General features: G+C 31.3%; 1 protein-coding gene across 12 annotated transcripts in view; it reads left to right on the top strand.

Moving 5' to 3' along the window:
- Fhos (Formin homology 2 domain containing) overlaps positions 1 to 12,435 on the top strand; it is a 135,564-nt gene that overhangs the window by 65,806 nt on the left and 57,323 nt on the right. The window lies entirely within an intron of this gene.

Genomic DNA, 12,435 nt, shown 5'->3' on the forward strand with positions numbered 1-12,435 from the left:
GATGGGAGAATTGTAGAAATATGAACGTATAAATATAGGAATGTCATTATGGTATTTTTTAAATAAACTTTTGTACCAGTGTTGTTTTAAAATAGTGTAAAATATATCGGGAGGTTAATAATAATTAATGTTTAAGTTGATTAGATAGATTATTGGGTTTATTATGTAATCAACAGCTGAAGCAGATATATGATGTTCACAAAATCAGAAAAAAATAGCCATTTATCTCATATGTTACTTTTATATACCTACCTATATGTAGGAATAAATTTATAAACATTTTTTGTGGCTTACCTTTAAAAAAATCACCGTTGGCTACTAGTCACCGTCTAGTCTATTTTATGAACGATATTTCTGAATGTTTCCTTACATATTTGGCTTAAACATAATGTGTACATTTCAACGCCTTTAGAAGATTATCAATGATAAAAGTTAATACATATAGTATATACCTAATTTTATACGAAAAAGAAGCGAATATTTTTTCGCAGCACCAAATTGAAGATTCACTCTAATTAGATCGTAATATCAGTTCAATACTTGTTTATTAACATTCATTAGTTCACATCACAAATTGTGTTTCAAGGCTGACTCCGAGTTATTTCAAGACAATGCAAACATAAAAATTGTTATAGATTTGACATTCAGGCGTTCAAATTAATTCATTATTATATATTCTGCAAATGCTGAACTTATGCACTTTAAATTGATGTTTATTGGCTTAAAATACATTTCTACGGCTTGTTGTATCTTGAAGTAATAAAAAGATATTCAATGCAAAATCCCCATTCCAAAGAACTGGGAAGCTAAAATGAATTGTAATTCAAATATTTAAAAATAATATACGAGTATAACACACTTTTGAAACATGAAGAATTACATTCATTGCCTACGAACGTAGAACAAATATATTTAATTTATGTAAAATAAATATTTTTTGTTTGGGATTTTTTAAACAAAAAATAAACATTATTTAATGTTTATTTAATCATACATTTTTTTGTACTCACAAGAGTTACAGTTCATTTTGGATCATGCTTACGAAATCGCATAGACTAAAAGACTGAAAACGACATTCCCTTCTTAAAAATTATATTTATTTCGGTAGTGACCTGTATATTTAATATTTGAAATATATAGATATTATGTAAGACAATATTCGTATGTGTGTACTATAACTAGATAGACTGAATAACTACTGGTCCGATTTACGTGCGGGTTTATAAAAATGATGGGCTTTACCATGGGTATATTTATAACTATTAAAATCTTTAATCTGTTGTATAGAAAATAAGTTAGGAGAGTTAATATTTTATTCATTGTTTGCCAGGGTTGCATTCGAGGAGAATGCAAATACTAAAAAATTGAGTGAGTGTTTTTTTTGAAAAGGGTTTTTATTTAAATGTTTGCCAACAACATTCGTTTTTTATGGCTCCCAATCAAATGCTTTCCTTAAAATCCTTATAACTTCTACCCATTTGTTTTTTCTTCTGGATTTTCGGTAATACTAAAACAGCATTTAATACATTTTTGAAAATCACATTCCTACAAAAAGTGGACCTCTGTTGATCGAAGAGCAGAGTTTGACATTTGCGAAAAGAATTCTTTAATTGAAAATTAATTATTAAATGTTTTGTAATTCAAACATACACAAGTATTTAGGTACCTACTTAAATTCATTATTTGAATATGAATTATATTAAGTTCTGGAATTCAATCATAAACTAATACCTAGGTTCAAACTTATTATTTTTTTATATTTTACATAAACTGCATAAATTGCCTGTAACATCTTTGAAAATAAGTATGAAAAAAAAATACATGTATAAATACATAACAAAAAATGATAAAATTGCATAACTATAACAAGTAAATACACATAAGCAATCAAAAAAAAATAAATGAAAAAGCAAAAAAGAAAAACATAATTAAATATAAAGAAAAGTTTAAGAATTATATTGCGAGAAAGAAATCAGACTCGTTTTATAACTTTATGAAAAGTTATACTTTCTTTTTCCTTTTATCCAAACAGTTTTTACACGCTTTCACGCACAATCAGGCATTTGATTTTCAAATAAAATATCAAACTCACGTCGAAGCCGGCTGGCGGTTGAAGAACGACTAAATACGCGTTGGTCATGATTAAGCGTTTGGGCATAAATGTCATAATTTTAGAGGGTTCAGGGTGCGTCCATGTGTACTAATGGGTCAATGGTTTTATTTAAGACAACCGAACCGGTTTCTTTGGTTATGTAAAAAGCATTATAAAGAAAACTTTGGAAGTATACTTAATAATGATTTATCTTGAGAGGAAACCCAATCTGACTGTTCTTTATATAAACGTATTCCCATTTTTTCACCCGGGGTGGCACTAAAACATGGACATATTGAATCTTACAATTTCATACAAAATTAAAAGCAAAGATTAACAAAAATAAATATATGTAAAAAAATAAATTAACACTATACTATGAAGAAAGGAGAGGGGATTGGAAGGAAAGAAGAAGGATAAAGGAACAATTTAAATATTTAGATAGTGACATTTCAATCTTGACTTAAATGTAAATAAAGAAGGGGCGTCTCTAACAGTACTCTTTAGAAAAAAAATCTGTTATCCTCATCTGTATTTATCCACCTCGCAGTCTAGAAGTTAGTGCGTTAGAATAGCATCAATAAGGTGCTGGTTTTAATTCTCGGGAAAGTCAACATAAAAAATAAAAAATAGTTTTACGTTTTCTTGAATATTGGAAGAGCTGAACCCGGCAACGCTTCCTCAGATCCTTCAGACGAGGATAACGGACAAAGTCACAAACAAATATTTTAATCTTATTTATCGGGATAGATTTAAAATATGTGTTTATTTTGTCATTGATAAATGTGATTTTTATATAATGTGACGTTTTTAATTTATATTTGAAATGTCGCAATAATTTGGGACGTCTTCAGGACACGCGATCTCCAAATATCACACCTTCGCATTCGTTAAGAAAATCGTGACATTTACCTTCCACCAAAGATTATATTACATTTTGAATAATCAATTTAAGTTTATTACGTAAGAGTACGAATTTGCATACCAAATTCATAAAGGTATGTTAATCACACTACAATAAGTGAAGGGTACTTCACGAGAACGCTTATGGCCACGAGAATACATAAATAATATTTTAAAAGGGGGGGAATGAAAATGCTGCCTTTTTTCTCTATGGTGTTTTCCATGGAATTATCTAGAATATTACGAGGTATATCCAGAAAGCAAGTTCTGTTTGACAGGTACAAACTTTATTTATAAAAAACAATATTGTAAAAATAAATGGACCTTAAACTCTTTTTCTATATAACTTACACCATTTAGTAAGCATAAACCATAAAGTCAACGTTCAACATAAATTTCTACGATATATAAACTACAAATTAAACATTCCAATACAAAATGTGAATTATGACCATCACTGCTTAACCTAACAACACTTTCTGAAAGAAGAACTATTTATGATCTCACTGTACCGTATAAAATTGTAAACTCTCTTTACCAAAAATACTTGAATTGATTAATTTTAGAGTACCTGCTGTCAACACTAAGAGTACTTTATTGTTTCATTGCTCCAGTACTTCTTCCAACCAACAAAACAATTCATTAATACCGAAACTGCATAGGTTAGGTGACACTTATGGAACGGCTGCAGACAATCTGTCCAATTCTTTACTATCTTATAAGTCCACAATATCAAGTTTATTTGTAGCTGCTCGTCAAACTATTATTGACAATATAATTCCATGAATTGAAAAAATACTTGTTTATTTTTATTACCTCATACTTGTTTTTTATTTTTTACTATTATATCAAATTGCATTGTAGTATTGGCAAATACACATTTCATATAAACATATTTTTATTTCTTCTTTTTTCGCGATAATATATGGTTGCTTGTTTATCAATTTAACTTAAATGTGTCTTTCTTGCTTACCGTAAAACTTTATTTACTGTGTTTGCTTCACATAATTTATTTCATAAGCTTATATCTTTGCATTTTTTGTTTATATACTTACTGTTTTTTCTTGCATACCTTTGTTATTATTGTTTTTTTTTTATTTCTTTGTAAAACTTTTTATTATATCCTTTCTAACTAATTTCACGTATTTTTTCTGTGTTTGTTATTTAGTATGTTAGCATGTATTTTATTTTTATTTTTTGTAAATGCCTTTTGGGCGTTAATGAACAAAATAAATAAATTTAAAAAAATTAAAAATAAGCTTTTGTTATTCACTCTTCATAAAAGGGTGCTGCTCTCTTCATAAAAGGGGCCCTCACTTCGTTCGTCGTCGTGCACATACCTTTACACGACCTTCATTGAACTGTCTCACCCATCTTCTTACTATTGAATCACTTATGACAATTTTGTCTGTGCACCTCTTAAATCTGTTGATAAAAGTGGACTGGTTTCAACAAAGTTTTGAGTATGTCCAAATAATTGTAAGCCGGCTGGATTTCCTCCTTGGAGAGTATTTAAGATGTAAATTTGTTGCATCATATATTTTTGAAAAGGGAATATGGAAGTCTAGGCATTTACAAGCATTATGATGAATGTTAAACAGTGTGAAACGCGGCCACTTAAACCAGCCAATGACAGATCAATAGCCCTTACGGGCAACAAAGCAAACGGCGCACTAAGTTCAATAGTTGCTAATAAAAATATACCAATCGAAGCTAAACTGGCAGTGCACAACGGAGTTTTAGTCCCAACACGTATGGTATGGTAGTGAGATATGGAAGTGCCAGAGGAAGGATGAAAGCAGAGTGCGAAATGCGATCTCTTCGACGAATGTGTGAGAATTCAGTGTATGACGGGTTACGAATGAAGAAACCGGCGTGAGTGTAAATCAGGTATAATTGATAAGATTAAGAAAGACGTGGCATGATCAGAATAACCAAAATCTTAATTCTCGTCATGTTAAAAGCAGGCAGAACTGAAGAGCATGTATGACAAGATGTATAAATGTGGAAGAAGCTAGGAATGTATGCCAGGATAGACGTGTATAGCGGTCTATTCTTTCTGCCTACCTTTACAGAGATATGACGTGATGATTGTAGTAGTAGATTTATTTTAATTTTGATATTTTTGAGGTGGTGTTCTTCGATTGTAAGTGTAATATAACTGACTGTAATATAAACATCAGTAAAGTTCACTACAAATTACAATAGCCTAACTAAAATCGTCGAAACCGAAGTCTCGTATTCCCGTTTTTCGCTGCTCAAAACTGAACTGCTTTTCATTATTTTAAAGAATGAGTTTTTTTTCTGTGTCGTCTCTTTTAGGTTATTTTAAAAATAGTTATCATATTCGTTTACCGTACGTCCGAAGACGGCAGATAAAACTAAGAGCTTTTTAGGGTTTTTGGATGGACCTAGCTCCCATTAGAAACAATTTATAAAAAAAGTAAAAGAATAGAAACTCGCCAAAGGGAAAAACTGATTTGATGCCATAATCTAGGGAGAAAATATGGGAACACGTTTGTATGAAGACAATTCAGACCACGCATCTTCTTAAAAAAAAAATACACGGCAGTCCCGAAGAATACCACCAGATAAACAGTACTTATCTCTTCAAAAATTATCGTAAATATTTGAGCTTAGAGGGCCGCTTACTTGTGGGCAATATTAGAAAAGACATGACAATGTTGTCTTGTTCCAGCTTCGCAAACAGTCTCGACTGCGCAGGACAGAACAATGGGACAATACGAAAATTCGGCCGCAGACTGCGTTTGTTACGAACGAATCCGCGAAAAACGTTATTATTTTTTTTACCAAGATGTATTGAAATCGTTAAAGGACGAACTAAATTATAAAAATGTTTTTTCTCCCGCCACTTTGAGCGGTTTATTTTTTGAGCGACACGTTCCCATCAATAAATTCGCCATTGTGACAAGATCCGGTCAGCAGGACAACGCGCGGTGGTAGGGATAATCATTTTTGAGCGGAGATACCTTGCCCGTCCATCTCGGTGGCGATGTCTTGGAACAATTTTTTGCCCTACAAAGTGCCGTTTACACGTCGACAATGGTCAAGTCCTGGGACAAAACATTACAGTATTGTCTACGTGTAAACGGACTTTTAGACATAGGTTTTAGGTACCTATCATTTTGTTTGCTGCAAGAGAACACATGCAGTGCCCAGTGGTGCTAGTAGAAAAAAGATGATCATGGCGATGTTAAATAGTAAACTGTTTGTACATATATTGGGAATAATTATAATAAATCTTTACTAACCATAATATACCATTGTTATTAACACGAAATAATTAAACAAATATATGCATGACAAAAAGGCGGACTTATTGCTGCTGGCAATATCTTACAGCCTAACCAATAAAAATTAAAAAAATACGAAAATTAAAATTAAATTTTGAAAATTAATTTAAAACATGAGAAAAATATGATATTAGTTTGGTGCTTAGTGCTTACATTATTTTCATCAAATACATTTAAATTTACTTTGTTTCATCTTACAAATATTTATCATATAGTAACCTTAATCTGTTTAGAACACTTTCACAGTTTCACACTCTTGTAAACAAATTAATAAATTTGTAACATTAGATTAGATACTCCACCCTGATGCTGCAAAAAAATAAATACAACCTTCGGTCAAAGAGGATTTACCTACTACTCGGTTAAAGTGTACAAACTACTTCCATTATCCATAAGGACAATTAGTAAGTTCTCAAAATATAAAATTGCTATTAAGAAATGGATAGTGGAGGTGGGTTGCGCACGGATCGATGAGTGGATCAAGCCAAAAATGTATGCACTGTTTATGAATTTTATTAATTAGTCTATATAAATTGGTTATGTTTTTTATGAATATTTTTGCTTTTTATTGTTTATTATGTTAATTATAATTAGGTTAATTGGTTTAATTACGTTTTTTTATTGTTATTATTTTGTTAATTTTGTTGATTTTGTTAACTTTGTTAAATAGCATTAGGCATGTTTCACATTTTGTAAAATGTTTCCCTCGGCACGGGACACCCCAGTGAGGGAACATTATTCTGTATAAAAAAGAATACAAACAATGTAAAAGTAGAAATAAAATAAATTTGTTTTTTTTTTTTTTTTTTTTTTATATGTTTTTCATATTTTTACCACCATGCATATGGGCTCTCTTTGAATAAAGAATTTTAAATTTTGGTAGGTATCTGTAAACCCTTTTCAAAATATATTTTTGGTTAGAAGAGAACGTTAATCCTATGCATATAAATAATTTCCTTGCAGTATCTTTGCCGACTAGACACACGTACTAAAAATAATGATCCGGCGATCAATCATACCATCGTTAGGAACTTAGGTACTAATGGCTGAGTCTTAAGCGCTATTTAACTCCTTCACTCCTTCACTCCTTGGTGTATTGCCATAAAAATCATCATGATAATTTCCCTATTCGCACCCAGTGATGCATAGGGCACTGCATTTTAACTCTAACTGCAGCGTAACGTAGCGCATTTTTGTTTTGTGGAATGTCTGCGATTACTAAATTACCGGCAGCGCGTTTGACATGGTTGACTTAAAATATTTGTTTCAAATTGTGTTTTTACTGTTAAATATTTTACTATCACATGACTGGCAACTGAAGCGTAAGACTAATCTTCCTACTTTTACCCAACAAAGTGATCAATGGCTGCGGATGGTGTACCAATACGGTGATCAGTTTTGCGCTCCCAGTACCAGCCCAGGGAGAGTAAAATATTGCATTGTAGAATCACCTTTAAAACACGTTCCACGTCCTCTCTGACAGGAATCGAACCCGGGACCTTAAGTACGGTAGGCGAACGCACCAGTTATTACACTGTGAGGCGGACTTTATTCGATTTCTTTTTCCAGAATTTTTACCTGAGAGTAACTATCGACTAGAATACACTTATCCATGGTTCTGATTCTACTTTAAACACTTGTAATATACTCGTATTATTCTCTCACCGTAACAAAATAATGGTTTGAAGAAAGTTTAAAAATATGCTAATTTTATAACAGTTTTTAAATTTTAAGCAATGAAAAAATCTACTTGAGCATATACGAGCATGTATTAGGTTTTTACATACCATATAAGTAGTGACCGTTTTTTTCAAGAGGTCACAACAAAAAAAAATGCAACAAATTAATCAATAACTTATAGCATCTCGCCTAGGGTTGCCATATTTCGCTAGGGTCTCGTCGGGACGTTCTGGAATGTGGATATGTAGTAACAAAAAACGCAATTTTATGATGGTTTTTCAGAAATATAATATAAATGTTTTTCTTAAATTGTATGTGGTGCTTTTTGCGTAAGAAGTTCCGCTGGCCATATTTATTCTAGGATTTAATATTAACGTAATACTGCAATATCGATTCTAAAGTCCCTTGCAGAAGACGACATTTTGTATCCTTACTTTTTGTATCTTTACTTTTTACTGGGCCAACATCAATGATATCATTTTTTCCACTATGGTTTAATCAGCAGGAATGAAAATTAAATACTCGCTCAATTTCAAAAATTGACAAAAATAAAATTTCACTTTCCCCGAATCTATCATCTTCCACTCTATCGAGGCCAGTTCAGCTTCCAAAAAGTTCTTCAGATACGTGAATTCTAAAAGCATTTGCCACCTTATTTTCACATTCATAGTGATGCTGTGGAATATTTTTGTAGATTAACAGCGTTGCACTGCGTAAATTTAAACCGGGACATTGTAGGTTTCATCGGGACGTCGGGACAGAGGGCTCAAAAACGGTGAGAATCCCGATATATCGGGACGGATGGCAACCCTTATCTCACCGTACCGAAAAATAATTCTTTTTTTAAGTAATGTATTTGCTACTTACACATTCATTTGCTAATTACTATGAAATGTGATCTCATCCTGTTTCTTTGAGATCCTAGCAGTATTTCTACACTTTAAAAGGACACAACACGGCATAGTTGAATTCGAATCAGGAGTTGCGTACTAGGCGACGTCTACAAAGAAACTTATGGGTCAAAACGTAAAACTACTCATTTATGAGTAGTTTAGTCGCCTTCTGTTTGATGTTCGTATGCGGTTTCTGGACTATTCTTAATTCTATGCCTATAAAAAAATCATTTCTGTATATTTAAGATTTTTATACCTACAAAACAGTTGTAAGTGCGAATTAAATCATAGTATTAAATTAGTTTTACCACTCATCATTCCAAATTCCACCAGAATTAAAAATCTCTATTACAGATTTACAAATAGTCTATCTTGATAACAGATTTAAATAAATAACTTAAAAAATAAGAATGACAAGTAATCATACAAGTTACCGACCGATTCAACAAATTTGTAGGAGGGACTGGTATTCGGAGGTTTAAATTAAAGTCTATACTGCAAAGAAGATCACGCGTCCTGAAAAGGCAGCCTCCTCCCATTTCTATTCTGACTTTAATCTCTTGTGAGGAATCCCATTTATCATTCAGACAGCATTCTAAATATTTATATTATGATTACTGTCATAACCCTTTAATAAAAAGTCCTTAATAATATGTCTTTCCTTTTTTTTAAATGCGTTTATTAGGATAACTATCCTTATAAATACATTTTTTGAATCCTAAACTTTTATATTGTACCCAGTTTTTAAACTAGTTTTCTCCGGATTGATTTCCTTATTACAACTGGCGCAAATTTAAGGGGATGTTCACTTCTACTCGTATTCCTCGGTCTTTTTCCTACGAGCTCTTGCCGCCCAAGAAGGCCGTCGATGACAATCTTTCGACTTTATTCGGCGGAACTAAGGGGCGCGGGATTGTTGGGAGGGTGAGAGAGTGCTGGCTAGCGTTAGGGTCTCCTGAAGGCGTCTGATGACCAAATGCTCCAATCAGGGGCGGATATAAAAAAAAGGAAGAAGAAGATTTCCTAACAAGTTTTAAAAACAATTTTGTGCATCACGGAAATTTCAATCAGAAATTATATTCGGATTCCTTTTTAGCGAAAAACCAGAATTTTCGACACATTTTTTGCCAGAAGTGAGACCGGACGATGCATATTATTATTATGTATGTTTGTTTAATATGTTTTTCGTATAAAAACAATATTTACATAACCTGATTTACTGCCGCAACGTGTTGTGATTGGTGGAAGTCAATATCAATTTATATTTTCAAATGAACTTGTAACAATTAACGACATTGTTGTCAGGTGTTTCAAATGTTTAGTAACAAACATTCAATTAAAATACATTTTACATGGGGTCTCCACTGGATCATACTCATTAATGAGTTTTGCATTATCAAGGCCAGAAGGAAGGATATGGAAGTTTAGGCATTTACCGGTTTATGACCTGTAATTTGATCGTTTACGTACGTTTGTTAATACTCAATATATTTATTTTTTCAGTACCTGTAAATCCCACATTATATGTTTATGTAACTTAGGTTATTTTATTTAATTATTATTGTACGTTATCCGCTATTTTTTATATATTGTGTATTTAGTTATTTTATAAATACCTTCATTGATTTTGGTACAGTAAATAGGTGTAATTTTTTTACTTATTTACTTCACCAAAATCAAAACAGGTATTTACTTAAATTTAATTTCCTAATCATACCTTGTAATTTGCAATACCTTCTTATTACACAAACATAGAATTAATTACAGCAAGTTACTTCACTTATATGTTCCTTCTATAAATCAAGTAGGTATACAAGTAGTATGTAGTTAATGGTACATAAAATATTTGATTTTTAATTCAAGACGTATGCAATAAGTTCGATGTGATAGTCACGGATCGATAATTGAAAACAGCTCAGTAATTATTGAGTAAATATCGTTTCTTATCTATTGAGTCGAAACGAATTAAAAAGTAATACGAAACGAATGATGAAATGATGAAATATAACTAAATTAATTATAATATCTACTCTCGCGGTCTAATGATTCGATTGCCGGCAATTGCATTATTGATTATTTATTAAATACGTATTTTTTACTAAAATGTTCCCTGGACTGATGTCTGTCAAGTCAATCATATCGGAAATCAAACCCTAGACCCCGTACTAGGTTAGCAAAATCTCTAGCCGCTAGAGCACAAGATGGACAACGGCGATTTAATTTTCGTATGAAATTTTACAGAAATCAGAAGAACATATCAATGCGAAAAAATGTAAAGAGCATTATTATTACACATTTAATATGTTTAAGCTAAACTTATTATTGCAATATAAAAGAATTACTGAATTCAATTCAAAACATCTTTTTTTACATCAATTAATTTATTTTCTGCCAAAGTTTCAACAAATCACAAAAGGGTTTTAAATAAATATGTAAAATATGTATTTATAGTATTGTAAATGAAAGCAATAAAGAATATTCATATGACGTTTGAAACACAATGACGAATTTTCCTGTAACATTAAATAAGATTTTTTGTGAATCGTTAACACGTTTTTATGCATAATTTATTTGCTAAGCTCGTTGAACAAAAACCGTTAAAAATTGAGTTTTTTGCACTCTAAGAACCTGTTTAATATATGCAAAATTATATATAGTTTGCAATAATATTTATTAAGCACCGATCGTTTATGAGTTGCCTATTGATGTTCTCAGTTTTCATACTTAACAACCTCTATGCTTAACATCTATAATATTACGCGGTATTATTGTGAAAACTCTTTATGGTATGATTTGGATAATTCCTACGTGTTATTGAAACATATTTTGTTTTTACCATCACCTTGTTTGATTACAGTTATGTCTCTTAAATCAAACATTGTTTTCATTTCTAAATAGCCCCAAATAAATAAATGATGATTAACTTTGATTTTACTTCTCAAACGGCGGACGTCATGAATATGTATTTTCATTACAGATACCAAACAATAGCACTTCTGTTTTGTTTTATGATTCTTTTTTATTAAAAGACATTTTATGTTTTGAATCTTATGATTGTTCAACATCCGGACAAAATGAAATCATTTATGGCAGAAATACAAACTGATACCTCGACAAAAGTGTATGAAATCTACTTTTTTTTTTTTTATTTATGGTTTCGAGCATCTCGATGCTTTCACTTCTTTCAATAATTTCATCTTCTCCGAACTATCGTTCCTTAATTTTCTATCTATATAATTGAGACTATTTATTCTATATTTCGTAATTTTTAAAACTATTCTCATATAGGTAGTCCCAAGTATTCTTATACCCGTATGCAGAGACAAACCTTAAGGTGAGGAAATTGTTTCACCTTCGGGTTATTCTCTGCATTTGAAATTAGAATGTACTTTCCTCACCTTAAGTTTTGTCTCTGCATACGGGTATTAGAATCCAGTTTCAGAATTTCCTAGCAGAATTTTTTACTTCTTAAAAAATATATTTTACACAGAACATGACTCATTTAATCTTCAGCTGTTTGGTCTCGTAGATTTGAATTTTTTTATTTATATTT

This window comes from Micrasema longulum, unplaced genomic scaffold (assembly GCF_059751315.1).
Source record: "Micrasema longulum isolate JH-2025_06_02 unplaced genomic scaffold, ASM5975131v1 h1tg000127l, whole genome shotgun sequence".
Lineage (NCBI taxonomy): Eukaryota > Metazoa > Arthropoda > Insecta > Trichoptera > Brachycentridae > Micrasema > Micrasema longulum.